Source organism: Myotis nattereri, assembly GCF_964212035.1.
Source record: "Myotis nattereri genome assembly, chromosome: 10".
NCBI classification, from domain to species: domain Eukaryota; kingdom Metazoa; phylum Chordata; class Mammalia; order Chiroptera; family Vespertilionidae; genus Myotis; species Myotis nattereri.
The window spans coordinates 38,967,042-38,984,707 of NC_138085.1; positions in this window are offsets into that span (position 1 = coordinate 38,967,042).

Consider the following 17,666-nt stretch of genomic DNA (forward strand, 5'->3'; position numbering starts at 1 on the left):
CTTACACGATGTGAGCAAATATCTTGTTTCTATTCATTTTTGAATATGTGAGTTGGGTTTCTACCTAATACAAAGACCAGTCAGACCGTGATGATCATCCAGGGAAAACGGAAACCACCAAGCTGCAAGAGCAGTCTGTGCGTCTCAGGGGCTCCGGGAGGGGAGGTGCACAGGCTCCAGTGCTTCCTCGGTGCTGTGTTGCTGTCTCACATCGAGCGGTCAGTGGTGTGTTGGATTACCAGCGATTTTCAGCCGGTGTGTGCCACAAGAGAGTTAAAACATGCAATGCCTGACTGTTTAGACAGGGGCATCGACCTCTTTTACCTTAGATCAGCGGTTCTCAACCTGTGGGTCGCCAACCTGTGGGTTGCGACCCCTTTGGGGCTGGAACGACCCTTTCACAGGGGTCTCCTAAGACCACCAGAAAACTCACATATAATTACATATTGTTTTTGTGATTAATCACTATGCTTTAATTATGTTCAATTTGTAACAATGAAATTGGGGTTCACCACAACGTGAGGAACTGTATTTGAGGGTTGCGGCATTAGGAAGGTTGAGAGCCACTGCTCTAGAAGGTCAGAGAAGTCGGAGAGCAGGGGAGGGCTGTGGCCCAAGGATTCATTGGCAGAAGCGATTTGGAAAAGTCTCACAAAGGAAGTGGCATTTAGCTGGAAATAGTGAAGCAGGATTCCCCCCTGCTCTCCCTCCCTCCCATTAGCTGCCAGGAAGCAGTTTGTGTTGCAATGGGCTGAAATGAAACATTAATCACGGACTTTCCCAGGAAGATGCTGTGATAAGAAGACACTAACAGGAACAGAAAACCATCACAGTGGCTTTAGAGGGCCCAGACATGGCCAGTCAGACGGGGCTGGAGGGAGAACACAGCTTTCACAAGGCCAGGCTTTGAGGTCAGTAGAAACCAAACCGCTGGAGACTCAGTAACCTCTGTATCCAGACTTCTGTAGCATGAAAGTGTGAGTGGGCCACAGGGGGCCCTGTCAACCAGCAGGAGCTGCCAGCAGGAGGTCCTCCTGTGTCTCTTTCCTAGGTCTTTGAGTTTGCACCTTTTCTCTATAGATGTGGCCAGTTCCCACGATGGGTCTGTGTTAGAGGAGCCCCAATGAACACACACAAGATGGTAGCCAGGTGCAAATGGGGCCTGAAAAGTGTGAGTTCCTGGTACCCCTCTGAGGTTGGATTGCAAGGAGAGAAAGAGGTCAGGATGTGTGAATCGGTAAACAGATTGGTTCTTTGGACCTAAATGAGTGTCAAATCTCCGAGGAGTCAAGCACATTAAATTCACTCCTGCTAAACGAGGCAGGCATGGAATTGCTCTAATAAACTAGATGGGAGCAAAAACAAGTGACATGTTTAGATAACTGGGGCCTAAGGTGAGCCACCAGAGTGGACTGAAGATGGAGGAAGAAAGAATTCTTGATTTTTCTCTCCATTCTCCATGGGGAATTGCTATTGGAGTCTTACCTTTCTTTTCTCATGTGCTGGGTAAAGATGGTGGCTCTTGTAAATGTTGTGGTTAAAACCTTAGGTGTGAAGAAAGATGGGCCTGGGTTCTCATCCTGGCTCCCTTGATTAGCAGCTCTGTGGCCTTGAGCCAGTTGCTTTGCCTCTCTGAGCCTGTATCCTCCTCTAAAAAATGGACATAATAATGTGATAGGGGCATGATGTCTGCAACCTAGTCTTAAATGATCCAGCAAAAACTATAATGACCTGTGCATCACGTATATCTGTATCTACCTATCTACAGAGAAATAAAACAAATTAGGCAAAACATTAGCCGTTGCTGAATCTAGGTAAAGGGTATATAACCAACCATTCATTATACTATTCTCACAATTTCTTTGGAAGTTTGAATTTTTTATAAAGAAAAGTTAAAAACTTCTCTAGGAGACTTCTGATCAGGCCCAAATGGAACAACGTCTGGACTTATCCTTCTGCCTGAAACAACGATTGAAAAACACACACAAAGAAATAGCCACATAAATACATAAAACAATGGTTTTCAGGACATGGACATTGGACAGGGAAGCAGTGTCTCCTAAGAGGCGAGAAACAAACGAGGCGAGTCCTACAATTGCTCCAGCGTTTGCGCTAGGACACAGCACGGGGGGTGGAGGGAGAGAGTGGGATGGGTGGCGGGGAGAGCGTGGCAAACCCTCTGAGTTGAGAACACGGAGAAGGATGTCCGTGGAGACCAAAGCAGCTGGAGTTTGCAGGACAGCTTTTGAAGGACAGCATGCTGGGGAGGGGACAGCTGTGCAGAGGAACCCTGGAGATGTGCAGAGGGTTCTTGTCAAGAACTCAGCTGAGGACTGAACAGCCCGAGTGTGAGGAACCTGCCTGGGAGGATTAGAAGTAACAATACAAGGCTGGGAACAGTGCCCATTCACGGAGCCCTGGGTCATGCGCACAGAAGGGCCTGGCTTCAGTAGTGAGGAGTAAGGAGCCATAGACGGAGCACTGCTCAGGACCCTCCCAGAATATCATAAAAGCAGCACCTAAAAGGATCAAACTGTTTCCAAATAGTTTAATGGTGCCCCAGAACTCAGCTTAAAAAATACAAAAATATCTAATATCCAACAAGGTGAAGACTACAATGTCTAACGTCCATGAAACATTTACCAGTGTCCAAAGAAGCAGAAAATATGACCCATGTAAAACACCGTGGCCTCATTCCTGCCAGCAAAGGCCACGTGAGGAGACTCAACCTGGTGTCTGGGGTAGACGCCAGCCATCCAGTGATCCTTAGAGCAGTGACCTGATCATCAAATCCTTAGAAATCAAGTTTCACAATTGTGCTTCAGCAAAGGAAATGAAAGCTGCAAGAATGCACCTCACTCTTTCCCTGCAAGGGTGGTGTTCCCTGGAACACTGGTGCGATGATGTCAGTGAAGACCATATGGGAAGCTGGAGCTCTCACCCACACCCAGCAATAAAGATACCTCTCCTGTACTCGAGTGTCTATTGGAGGCCAAATGGGGAACATGGACTCCCCTCCTCCACCCCCCCCCAACCCCCACCCGCCGCAGTAATGAGTCAGCAACAACCTTTTTCTTTCTTCTTTTTCTTTTATTATTTTGATTTTCTCCCCCTAGTATATGTTTTCCTTTGACTTTTTTAGAGAAAGTGGAAGGGAGGGAGGAGAGAGAGAGAGAGAGAGAGAGAGAAAGAGAGAGAGAGAGAGAGAGAAATATTGATGTGAGAGAGACACATTGATTGTTTGCCTTTCCAACAAGCCCTGACCAGGAGTGCTTGAACCTCAAACCCAGGTATGTGCCCTTAACTGGGAATTGAACTCTTGATCCTTAGGTGTGTGGGCCAATGCTCCACCACTGAGCTACACTGGCCAGGGCACAACAACCTTTTTTTAATGACATGGGTCAGAAGTAGCTTGTGGGGAATGCAGGAGGCAGCCAATCAATGATTCTTTTTCATTATTAATGTTTCTCTTCTCCCCCCCCCTTACTGAAATCAATAAAAATATTTTAAAAAATAAATAAAAAGACCAGTACCCATGCTCAAAGGTAATGAGTTCAGGCAGAAATCCAACTGAGTTCTCCATGTCAATCCACTCATCCAGGATTTAATATAAACCATTTTTATGATGCTGAAGTCAACTTTTTGCAGGTACATGTCTTAATCATCATGAATGCCATTTTTATTGCTACTTTTGGTAAACAGAATGAATATTTTTACATGATATGAAAATGCTAGATTGTCAATAGCTTCCCATTATCTGGGCTTTCATGGCTGACCAAGGTACTTATAAAAAGGATGCATTCTTCTCAGGTATGTTAAAACCATAATCGAGGCCTGGGATCAAATTGCCTCTTTTCAGTGACTTTGCATATCTCAGATCTGAAGCCAATTTCATACTGTGATATGAGATCCCTCTTATTGTCTCTTTTCATATTCTGGGCATAGCATGCACCACCTTCATTAATCACTCAACCAATGTGCAGCCCATCCCTGCCCCTCGCTGTGAAGGTGACCATTGTGGAACATGAGGGGGGAGGGGGTTCAAGGAGCTGGCTAGAGTTTGGAGCTCTTAGCACAGGGTGCCTGAAAAGTATGGACTGAGAGAGGGGGGACAAGGATTTTTTTTAGCAGCATTGAGAAGCAGCATTGAGGTTTTGGAAATCATAAATTCATTCCAGAACCAGTCACCTGGCTGTGGAATTTTCTCTAGCTGAACTCCAGCAGAGAAAACAAATAGGAGGGCCACTTCACGGTTGGGAAATGGCCTGGCAAGAGCATGGGGAGAGCTAGGGGTGGGTCCTTGATGAGAATGTGGCTGAAACAATTGCTAGTAGGCCCCAGGCTGGAGAAGGGAGAGAGGTAAACCAGAAGGAACTGATACTCAGAGTGTCCCACCTCAGGCAGGCAGTGGGTGAACCCACAAGGACTCAGGGGAAGGAGCATGGGGGGAGGCCCAGAAAAGCAAGTTCAAAAGAGACTACTGCAGCTGGTAGCCCATGCTCTGTCTGCCTCAGGAACCTCACAGCCACAGCCCCTCTCACAAGCAAGGCAGCAGGAATCCTACACAATCCCCTTGGCCAGGCCATACCCTACCCATCAGAGGTCCCAAGACATCAGGGCTCAGTGAAGCCTCAGTTTCCCAGGAACAACTCAGCCCCTCCAGCTGGATCTCTCCAGTTTCACTTTCTATTGGAATGACCCTGGGGTACCCCACAGCATTAAAGGCAGAGCTGAAGCATTAAGTCTCAAGAATGCAGGCACCAGGAAAGCTCAGACGTCAAGGACGAGAACAGTGATGGTGAACGTATGACATGCGTGTCAGAGATGACACGGGAACTCATTATTTTGGTTGAGTTTTTGTTAAATGGCATTTAAATATATAAAATAAATATCAAAAGTATAAGTCTTTGTTTTACTATGGTTGCAAATATCAAAAAATTTCTCTATGTGACACGGCACCAGAGTTAAGTTAGGGTTTTTCAAAATGCTGACACGCCGAGCTCAAAAGGTTCGCCATGACTGGAATAGAACCAGGGACTCAAACACTATTAGGACTCTCTTTAGCTTCCTTCTTTCCTTTGCTCTGCACGTTCTCTTCATTCTCTCTTACTGAAGAAACTTACGAGCTTGGACTCTGGAAACTGCTGCTTGAGATTCTAATCCCAACTCTGCTCTTTCATTTACCAGCTGAAAACCTTGAGCAAGTGACTGACCTTCTCGGTGCCGCAGTTTTCTCATAAATATAATAATAGTGCCTCCCTCCTAGGGTTTCTTGAGGAAGGAATAATTGAGTGCTTTTAAAGCACTTGGAAGAGTCCCTGGCCCCCACCCACGCTCTCTCTCATCTAAGAAAAGAGTTTGGACACCAAAGATGTTAATCAGCAATTTGCCCTGAAGGTTAAGGGTAATAAACTGGGGTGGCAGAAGGCTGGCATTTTAATTTGTACTCTTGCTCTAGGCCCTGCAAATTTCTAGAAATACCAGGTATGAAAATGAAAAAGGGCCAGTCCATGGCCTCAGGAAACATAAAAGACACAGCAAACCAGGTTTTAAGGTGAACTTGAACTAAAGATTGTTTCTGTCTTCTTGCTTAAACCCAGACCCTAGAGCCAGCCTTTAATATACTATTCTCACTACATGACCTGCATCTCCCCAGCTCAAAATTCTCCCCTCTTAAAATGTTCTCAGTGGAATGTAAAATCCATTCTTAAAAGTTTTGTTCTGAATAAATATTTATCTTTTGTATTGCTAAGAAATAAATAGAAATGCTCTCCAGTTCATCAAGACATCAATCTTACATCTGAGTTACACTCCAGAACAGGAGAGGGCAGTAAGAGAGTGCTGTCTCACCCCTCTGTGCCTCGGTTTCTTCATCTGTCAAGTGGAAATCATGGTAACTACTTCTCATCCCAAAGAATCACTTTGAGGATAAAATTAGAACTGACCACCTGATAACCCACATCCAAGGCCATTTCAAGCATCGGTGTCTCAAGAAGGGCAGGGAAGAGCTAATTCGGGGTGAGAGACACTGATACTCTAGACTGTATATCATGCACTAGCTATGCCAAGGTTTTAAGTCCCCATGTTACCCAGCATGTTAGCCTCAGGACTAATGGCCCTCAGTTGATGCCTTCTGGTATTTACTCAAATGATGAAAGAAAATTTAAGATCAATCCAAGCAGAACCTAGTCTGGGAACAGCTCTGCAACAAAGACTAACTCTTCTACTCTGTTTATGTGGAAGGCAATTTGCAATATCTAACAACTCATGTGATGACCACACAAACCCATTTCTGGCTATTTATCCCACACGGAGGGAACACGTACATTCCTATGAGATGACCTATATACCAGATTATAGGGTAAACACAAGGATTAGAGATAACCCAAGCATTTATAAATAGGGACTAGTGAAATATACTTTGGTACATCCTTACAACTCAGTATCTTAAAATGGAACAAGGAAATTTTCTATGCATTGATGTGGGAAGATCTCCTTGACACACCTTGTTAGAGTGGGAAATAAGAATGCACTTTTTAATATTTTTTTATTTGCTTGTATTTTCACAAAGAATCACTAGAAAGATACATAAGAAATTTCATAAGAGAGGTGGGAGGGGGGCTTTTCAATTGCACCTTTTTATATTTTTACTTTTAAGTCATGTGAATGTTTTAACTTAGCAAAAAATAAATTAATAAAGGGGGGAAACCCCTCTAGAATGCATTCCAGAGGGGCAAAGAGTGCTCACTGGGTGACTATGATCCTGACTGGGCCTCTGACCGCCCTGAATTTCCTCAACTGAAAGACAGGAGACAGTAGCCCTGTCTGCTCTCAGTTCCTTCCAGCCCCACTCTTCTATAAATAAGATTCTTTCCTGGATCACTCCCTGTTTTATATCATCGCTACCTTCTGTGCCCTTTTGCTTATACAAATGATTGCAAGTTGACTGAGCACCATTGTCCAGAGAATTCCCAGAATCTTACAACCCATATTTGGTTACTCCTCATTCTTGGATTACATTTGGCAATTGTCCATGACCCTGTGCTTCTCTCTTAGGCTTTGTTCAGAAGCTTTTAAATTTGTACTTTAACTTGGATTACTCACTTTAGAAAGCAATTTGGTCATATAAAGAGTAAATGCAGCATCCTGTTTCTTGGGTAATCACTTTCTATACGACAAAGTCTGGTACTGCTCGATTGATTCATCTGGCAGTACTTCTGTTAAGGGCAATGGGAATGCAATAAAAACCCATGAGTACGGCATATGGAAACTGCATGAGCTGGGTTGCCCTGCTTTGTCATGAGAGACAAGGGCAAGTCTGGGGATTGAAGAGGAGCCAAGAGGGCAGTGCACTGTGCCTGTGGCTTTTTGGTGCTGCTGTCCCCTAAAGGGTGCATATTGTAGGAGAGAGTGGAGAGAAGGCTAGGCTAAAGGCTAAAGGAAGAGGGAGGAGTTTTATGAATGTAAGACACCAGCTCCAAGATTGGGTCTGTGCCCAGCTATAAGAGGAGATGGCTCTGCTGTCCCATCTGGCCAGTGCCTGATGCTGGTGTGGACAGTGTTGGCATAACCCACTGAGACACCCAGATATCCCAAGAACTCAATTTTCTTTAAAAATTATTTTTGTCCAAAAACTTCACATTTTTAAATTTTAAAAAAATTCTAATTACTCTCCTCCAAACACAACTAATTTCATTTATCCATGTTTATTTCCAGGCCCTGAAGATAAGAACTTTCTTTTCCAGAAGTGGAATACTTGTGTGTGTCAATTTCTGCTATTGTTATGTAACATGGCTTTCTAAGCCTGTGGCCTTAAAGTCTTTTAATGATTATTTTGATGACTGAATACTATTTCATTGCATGTATCCCCTATGGGTTAGTTGACCACTTCCCTATTATGTTGGAGCTCCTCAGACACTTAGCTTCTCTAGCCTTAAGAAGATTTTCTTTCAAATAAATTCTTAGGAGGGAGATAACTAGGCTGAAGGATATGAACATGATAGACATTTTCATTACTTTCCTACTTTTTTTTCTTTCTTCACCTTCTCCTATCTCCAGACATGGAGTTTACTATACCATCAGGCAGATTAGCGGTTTATATTGGTGACCAGTATTTAGACTCAAGGTATTGTTTTCTTATTATTTAAATAAGATTTTTTTAACTTGAGTTTATATTACTGTAACCATTATTTTTTATCATAAAAGTAATGCTTGCTCATAGTAAAACTTTAAATGTTTTTATAATGTTTTATATAATCAATTACATCTACACATATAATTTTATTGTATTCTTATTGAAGTTCATTCTATTTGAAATTTTCCAATATTATCTACCAATCTTTTTCTTTATCGTTTTTGCTATAGCTTCAATTCTTACAGTTATTTCTCCACAATAGAAACAAATACTCTCATGTTGCTAGTGTTCCCATGACTTGATTTAGATGTTTAATGAGCTATAGACTTGACATTTACTTTAGTGTGTGGTGTAGGAGTGGCAGGAAGGAGTAGAACCCAGACTTGATTGATTGTATTGATGTTGTAAGGTATTTAGTCCCACTCTTGGGACGCCAGTTTGGCAAAATTATCAGGTTGCAGTACTTATTTTTAAGGTTTACCAGTCAACTAACACATTGTTTTGCAAGCAGAGACTTCAATTTGCCCAGATATGAGCCTTGCTTTACACTTCTATATTTCCTACATGAGGCTAGCAAGCAACTAGCCTCATGCCTTCCACATGGCAGATGTTCCAGAAGCATTTGTTAAAATGGAACTAGCAGCACAGAGCTGTTATTTAAAACAATAGTCCAGAAGCTGAGGGTACTGTCGTTAACCATCAGGACATATCCCCACGGGTCAGCCTTTCCCAAGTCATTGTTCGCTGCAGAATGGGAATACAGATTTATCATTATATCCAGATGATGTGATGTCAAGCAATAGAGGATTCATTAAAATAAGAAATATCAGTCCGACTGGTGTGGCTCAGTGATTGAGTGTCGACCTAGCAACCAGGGGATCATGGTTCGATTCCCAGTCAGGTTACATGCCCCAATTACAGACTTTATCCCTGGTAGGGGTCAAGCAGGAGGCAGCTGATCAATGATTCTCTCTCATCATTGATGTTTCTATCTCTCTCTCTCCCTCTCCCTTTCTCTCTGAAATCAATAAAAACATATTTTTTAAAAAAAGAAAATAAGATCAACAAACGACAAGTGCTGGAGAGGATGTGGAGAAAAAGGAACACTCGTGCACTGCTGGTGGGAATGCAGACTGGTGCAGCCACTATGGAAGACAGTATGGAGTTTCCTCAAAAAACTGAAAATGGAACTCCCATTTGAAGCCATGATCCCACTTCTAGGAATATATCCCAAGAAACCAGAAACACCAATCAGAAAGGATATATGCACCCCTATGTTCATAGCAGCACAATTCACCATAGCTAAGATCTGGAAGCAGCCTAAGTGCCCATCAGTAGATGAATGGATTAGAAAACTGTGGTACATCTACACGATGGAATACTATGCTGCTCTAAAAAGGAAGGAACTCTTACCATTTGCAACGGCATGGATGGAACTAGAGAGCATTATGCTAAGTGAAATAAGCCAGTCAATGAAGGAAAAATACCATATGATCTCACTCATTCATGGATAATAGAGACCATTATAAACTTTTGAACAATAATAGATACAGAGGCAGAGCAGCCTCAGATTGTCAAACTGCAGCGGGAAGGCCAGGGAGGATTGGGGGGCAGGAGGGAGGGGGGTAAGAGATCAACCTAAGGACTTGTATGCATGCATATAAGCATAACCAATGGACATAAGACACTGGGGGATAGGGGAGGCTAGGGGATTGTCAAGGGCGGGGGGAAGAAAAGGACACATATGTAATACCCTTTGTAACACTTTAAGCAATAAAGAAAAAAAAAGAAAAAAAAGAATGTAAAAAAAAAAAGAAAATAAGAAATATCAGGCAATAGGATTCTGTACAGCTACCAAAGATGATGGTGTAGAACCACATGAATTGTTGTGGGAAAGTGTCCAAGATAGAGTACCAAAGGGAAGAAGCAGGTTACAGCCAGTTTTATACCATGATTTAATTTGAAATATACATGTGTATACTATGTTGAATATATACATAGAGAGAAATCAGGAAGGAAATTACCAAAATATTTTTAGAGATTATATCTCTGGCATATGGAGTTCCAGGTGGTTCTTATTTTTCTATACTTTTCAGGATTTTCTGAATGCTTCATAATAAGCATATTTATATAATTGAAAAAGCAATAAATCTGTTTTACTCACAAACAAAACCACATGGATGTGCATGCAAAACTCATTTCAAGATCATTAGGAACTGTGTTTCTCCCAAAGTGGTTAGTGTTTGTGACATAAGGCCACTTCCCAACTCATCCCCACCTCCCTGAAAAACCAGACTGGTCTGTTCTACCTAGTTCCTTCCTCTAGAAGGGGAGCCCTAGATCTGTGGATTCCAGAAAGGCCTAGTCTGGGCCTGATTCCCCAGGGCCCTGGCATCAGCACCCACACCTAGTCCTAGCTTCATCCTCTAAGGCTGCCCCCTTCTCCAAAGTTAACAGGGCTCTTCCTTGTGGTCACACAGAAGAAGCTTTTGCCCCCCCTGTGGGTGGATTTGGAAATCACTCTGGCAGCCTCAAGCCTCCATATGCCAGGCTGCTCTGCCCCACTACTGGGCTGAAGGTCATGAGCACAGCATGCCAGGTCCAGTAACCTGATCCCAGGTCTCTTGGCGGTCTTAAATATCCTTCATCTGTGCCCATCCTGAGGGTCTCACACTGTACCTCAAATGGCTGGTTGAGCTCATTCTGCTACCTCATTCCTGTTGGCCACAATTTTGTGTCTGAACCTACATCTGCCGTTGCCCATCTCATTGTAGAAACATTGCCTGGCTATATGTGGTGCATTCAGTCCTCTTAATAATTGTCCATTCTGCACCCGAGAGGTTGTAAGAAGGTCCTTATTTGGTCTCAATGTCTGCTGGAAAGAGGACTGGATTTGCCATCTCCCTCTTTCAACTTGAGTCATAATCTAGCAGCCGCTCCCTGGAGCCTCTTCTTCTTATCTCTCCTGGGCCAGAGACCACCACTCTGTGAGAGGATGGTCAGGTCAGCTCCATAAGGCTGGACTCCCTCGTTCCAGCCTGGAGCATTCTCTCCAAATTGCCACAGCATTGGAGTGAGCAACCAAGTCTCAGAGTAACTCAGTAAGTAGACTGAGATCAAGGCTGGCCTTGATTATCTTGAGACTTTCAAAATATTGGTATAGTCATTCCTCATCTCTCCAAAACCAGCTCCCTGTCAGGCTCATCTTGGTCATTTGCTTTCTAACTCCATCACATTTGAGGAAGAGCAAACAAGAAAAAAGGAAAGCAGCATCTACAAGGCAAGCATCAGGAAGTGAGATTCTGAGAATGACCACATGTAGGAACTGGAAAAGTGTGAGACCTCAGAGGGGAGAAGCAAACAGCCCTGTGTGTCTGATATACCTCAGAGTACAATAACTGATGCTTTTAATGTAAACCCACCTCACATATAAACATGGGTCCCTTTCAGCATGCTCCCCAAGAGTGCCAGGTGTTTTCAAAGAAGTCCCAGACATCTGAAGACTGCCTACCCTGTCCCGGTGAGGAGGGCTCCTTTTTGCCATGCATCCATCAGAAGCTTTCGCACAACCACACTGCACAAGCAGCACGGGTCAGCTCTCATCATTTGAATGGCATTTCTCAGAAAATAGTCCAAATGTATTTTTACTGTTGATACATTTATATACCAATATATTTAAAGCACAAGTAGTATTCTTTTACTGCATAGAACTAACCAATGAAGGGAAAAGAAAACTGGACCAAGAAACTATTAATAACTTAAGTGTTCTGTTTAAATTCATTTTTCTCCTCTGTAAAATGAAGTACATATACCTGCCTGAAGTACTTCAAAAGACTACTTACTTTGAAGATAGGGTGGCTATGTGAAAGCTCTGCCTATAAAAGGAATGTGTGTTTTACTGTAGTGATAATTCTTCTTATCTAAATTGGGTTAAAATTACAAGAGGAAGGAAAGTTACAAGTACATAGTACTTATAATTACAAGTACTATGTAAAATTACAAGTACAAGTGCATAACTCGAAGATTAGACATTAGGTATATCTTGCAGACAGGTAATTGATCTAGAATTGGGCATAGCTCAGAGAGGGCTTCCAGCCAGCAGTAGCAATATGCCATTCTCAGGGAATGAGTGACACCTATTACACTGGACTGCAACTGACCTGGAAAATCAGAAGTCTTCAAACCAGCCATGACTTATATACAATTTTAGTCAGGCACAAGATGCCATTGCAAAAGTTAAAATTAAAAACAGAGTATTTTCCTTGGAAAAATCATGATTTTCACACATTTAAAAATAACTTTTTCTTCATGTTCAATTGTAATGAAAATTAATTGTAGCCCTGACCAGTTTGGCTCAGTGGATAGAGCGTCGGCCTGCGGAAACAAGGGTCCTGGGTTCTATTCCGATCAGGAACATGTACGTTGGTTGCGGGCACATCCCCAGTGGAGGGCGTGCAGGAGGCAGCTGATCAATGTTTCTCTCTCATCGGTGTTTCTAACTCTCTCTCCCTCTCCATTCCTCTCTGTAAAAAATCAATAAAATATATCTAAAAAATTAATTGTAGAAAATAAAGATCGTCCAATAAAATCACTATCAACACTTAGTTTAGAGCCACTACCCCAGAGAATGTCATCATCACTCACAGTTCATTCTTCTCCTTTGTTTTCTTTTCATTTCTTCTCCTCTCTCTCTCTCCATGCATATTTTTTTTTTTTAAAAAAAAAAAAGGTAAAAATTGCCCAGCTGATGCAGCTCAGTGGTTGAGCGTCTACCTATGAACCAGGAGGTCCCCAGTTCAATTCCCAGTCAGGGCACATGCCCAGGTTGCAGGCTTGATGCAGGTGTGAGGTTGCAAGAGGCAGCCAATCAATGATTCTCTCTCATCATCAATGTTTCTATTTTTCTCCTTCTCCCTTCCTCTCTGAAATGAATAAAAATATATTTTTTTAAAAGGTGAAAATTTGCCCTAACTGGTTTGGCTCAGTGGATAGAGTGTCGGCCTGAGGACTCAAGGGTCCAAGGTTCGATTCTGGTCAAGGACTTGTACCCTGGTTGCGGGCACATACCCAGTAGGGAGTATGCAGGAGGCAGCTGATCAATGTTTCTCTCTCATTGATGTTTCTAACTCTCTATACCTCTCCCTTCTTCTCTGTAAAAAATCAATAAAATATTTTTTTAAAATGTGAAAATTTTTCATCTTGGATAACCATTGCTAACAATTCTGTGTGTATTATTCCATACATTTTATGACTATGGAAATATATATTACAAACTCATGGGGAAGTGTGGGATGTTTCAGGAAGAGGCTATTCAAGAAGGAACTTAGGGCTTGCACTAGGGTTTGCAGGAGGCTTTAAGGAAGCAGAGATTTGCTCTGGGTGGGGTTTTGCCAGGAAGTGGGGTAATTCTCTGACTGGGTGTCTTACTAAGTCTCATTCAGACAGAGGGACGACTGGAGCAGGTGAAGGATTGGTAAAGCAGCAGCAGCCACTCCTCCAGCCAGAACAGGTAGATGCCTGGTCATTTTCATGGTTTTGTCTGTGTGCAGACATGATTATGGAGTGATCTTGTTTTTCTCAGTCCATCACATCCCAGCATGGCCTGAGCAGATGCTGGTGTCTTGTGAGGTGGGAGAATGCCAGGGATGCAGACACTTTGGTTTGTTATCTAGGACACCTGGGAATTGCAAGGTGATCACAATCTATGATGAGTTATAGTATTACTAGAGGCCTGGTGCACAAATTCATGCACCAGTGGGGTCCCTGAGCCTGGCCTGCGGGATCGGGATAAAAACAGCTCTTCAACATCTCCCAAGGTATCCCAGATTGCCACAGGGTGCAGGCCAGGCCGAGGGACCCCACCGGTGCACAATCGGGGAAGAGGGAGGTGGGCCAGCCAGGGAGGGACCGCAGGAGGGCTCCAGGGCATGTCTGGCCCATCTCACTCAGTCCTGACTGGCTGGACCCCAGAAGCAAGCTCACCTACCAGTCAGAGCATCTTCCACCTGGTGGTAAATGCACATCATAGCAAGTGGTTGAGTGGCCTTAGCATATCTTTAGCATATTATGCCTTGATTAGTTGAACAGCCAACCGGATGACCAGACACTTAGCATATTAGGCTGTTATTATATAGGATGATGAAATCATAGGCAAATTGCCTAAATCCAGTAAATCTGAGAGGCTATAGGTTTTAAGTGTTGATAAAAGGTTAATTTCATGGCTATGTGTTGGGAGAAGCTACCTTAGGAGAAATGGCTTCTTCACTTTAGAAGTAGCCATTCAACTCTACCCTTCTATAGCTAGTTCTGTTCCCTCAGTCTATAGGCCAGTTCATAATCCAGACTCAGCTAATTTTAGAAATGCTGATGTTACAGTAGACATGAATGTTTCTCTACAAACTCACAGGGGACAAATAAACATTATTTCTGTGAATCAATTTAACCTGAACTCCTAGTCACTTCTGAAGAAAAATATTTTATCTCAGGCATCTTGAGGGTGGCCATCTTTCTCCCTAGAATTGAATATGAATTCATGGGACTTGTGTGGCTCCCAGCAAAGGACAGAAGAGTCTGGTTCCCCTGACTGCTGCTGCTGAGAAGCTCATTCTCCGAACCACTCAGCCAATGGGCAGGCAGCTCCATCCTTTCACACTAAAGTATGGCATTCTTCGCCCTCATCCTCAAGGCCCTGACTGTCTCCAGCATCCACCCCTCCATTCCACAGAGCTTGTGCCACTTCTGGAGAAACAGCGTGAAAACAGAGCACAGGTCTATGTCACTCAAAGACTAAAACAGCCATCCCCACTCTCACCTCAGGCAAGGGCCACTTCCGCCTCCTCGTTTCTTAAGAGGAAGGAATAGGAGCTTACCTATCATACGTGAGTAAGCATGTCTTGAAAGGAGACTACTAAAAGTGTGTGTTGACTGTTTGCATTCCTGAGATTGCAGGCGAGAATTCTAGGAACTCCATCTGAGGCTAATTGGAGCCCCTCACTTGACAGATAGAACGTATGCCTATGCAGCCCAGGAAGCTCTCTGCCTCAGCCTCTCACCAGAGAGATCTAACCAGCTTCCTCAACACTTACCCCTCAGAGAGTGCCAGTGTGATCCTCAGTCCTGGAAGAACTTTATTGCCAGCCTCAACTCAAAGGACTTGCTTGAACCTGAGGGTGAGATGTTGGTCTTTGGATCCAGCATCAGTTGCTGACCCTTCCTGCCCCAATCATGGTTCCAGCTGCAGGTGGTGAAAACCTTTAGCTTCTGGTCCAGCACTGCCAAGTCTCGGAGTGCGAACTCTGTCATAAATGAGGAGTGCCACACCCACCAGTGGGCAGGGCCAAGATGCATCTGTAGCCCTAAACACCAGTCCCATGGGCTGGGAACCAAGGGGAAAGAAAAGAGAGGAAAAGTTCTTGGCTTGCACTTATTTCTCCACAGGGCCTGAAGCAGCCCTCTTAACCTGACCCCTGGCCCCATCTAACATCCTCAGGAAACTAGACCCTTCCCTATTGCTTGCCGTTCCTCACCTCAACCAGGACCTGGTTTTTCACATCAGTCGAGATGGACCTGTCTGGAACCACACCTGTTGTCTACTGGTCACACAAGTTGCCATGTCACAGAGAGGCCTGTCCTGGGGCCTACCAGAGAAAATTTAAAAACTGCAGAAAGATTTCTTATACTATTACTAGAGGCCCGGTGCACAAAAATTTGTGCACTCTGGGGGAAGGGGGGGTCCCTCAGCCCGGCCTGTGCCCTCTCATAGTCTGGGACCCCTCAGGAGATAACGCCCTGCTGGCTTAGGCCTGCTCCCGGGTGGCAGAGGGCAGGCCCAATCCCTAGGTGCAGCGCCTGGTCTGGCTCAGAGCAGGGCCGATTGGGGGCTTGGGGCACCGCCCCCTGTCACGCTCAAGGCAGGGTCAATGGGGAGGTTGCGGCACCACCCCGTCACCCACAGAGCAGGGCCAATCAGGGGGTTGGGGTGCTGCTCCCTGTCACGCACAGAGCAGGGCCCATCAGGGGGGTTGGGGCTCCTTACCCTGTCACGCACAGAGCAGGGCCGATCAGGGGGTTGGGAGCTCCCCCCTGTCACGCACAGAGCAGGGCCCATCAGGGGGTTGAGGAGCTCCCCCCTGTCACACACAGAGCAGGGCAGATCAGGGGGTTGGGGTGCCGCCACTGTCACACTCAGGGCAGGGCTGATGGAGAGGTTATGGCTCTACCCCATCACACACAGAGCAGGGCCCGTGGGGGGAGGTGGGGGGGAGTTGGGCACCACTCCCTGTCACGCACAGAGCAGGGCCTATCAGGGGGTTGGGGCGCCGCACTCTGTCACACACAGAGCTGCAGGGCGATCAGCGGGTTGGGGAGTTCCCCCGTATCAGGCACAGAGCAGGGCTGATCAGGAGGTTGGGGCGCCTTCCCCTGTCACGAACAGGGCAGGGTGGATAGGGAGGTTGTGGCCCCGCCCCCTGTCACACACAGAGCCGCAGGGCAACCAGGGGGTTTGGGCGCTGCCCCCTGTCACGCTGATCCCGGTGCCAGGAGGCCTCACGGCTCCGCTGATCCCAGTGCTGGGAGGCATATTACCCTTTTACTATATAGGATAGAGGCCTGGTGCATGGGTGGGGCTGGCTGGTTTGCCCTGAAGGGTGTCCTGGATCAGGGTGGGGGTCCCCACTGGGGTGCCTGGCCAGCCTGGGTGAGGGGATGATGGCTGTTTGCAGCTGGTCACACACCTTCAGGGTGGGGGTCCCCACTGGGGTGCCTGGCCAGCCTGGGTGAGGGGATGATGGCTGTTTGCAGCTGGTCACAAACCCTTCAGGGTGGGGGTCCCCACTGGGGTGCCTGGCCAGTCTGGGTGAGGGGCTGAGGGCTGAAGCTCCCAACTGCTCCTTTTTTTCTTTTTCTTTTTTATTCATGGCCAGCTTTAGCTCTGGCTCCAGCTCTGAGGCCTCTGCTGCTGCTGAAAGCAGGTATCTGGTTTGTTTAGGGTCTATAATTGAAACAATGTATAACTCCAGCTCTGAGATCCCTGCTCACTGAAAGCAGGTTTCTGGGGTTTTGTTTAGCTTCTATATTTGTTACTATGTTTCAAATGGCAGGCTCAGAGGCCGGCAAGGCAGGCTGGGGAACGTTGGTTTCCTCCATCACTGAAGCAAGCAAGCCTCATGTTAGTTTCAAGCTGCCTGGCTGCCGGCCGCCATCTTGGGTGGCAGTTAATTTGCATATTGCCCTGATTAGCCTATGGGAAGGGTAGCAGTAGTACACTAATTACCATGTTTCTCTTTTATTAGATAAGATTGCTAGTTTTTCCTCTAGTTGGTAAAAATAATCTTTCAAAATTCCAACTTTGCCTCTGCTACAACCAAAAAAGGCAAGTCTTATCACTACACCCTTGAGACAGGCAGGACCTGTGTATGGTTTGTTGCGGCCATGACTGCCCCGCTCTGACAGAAGCTGAGTAGCCAGGACTGACAGGACCCAGCAAATACCAAAAGGACATTTCCCGCCATCACTGAGGCCACCAGTGAAG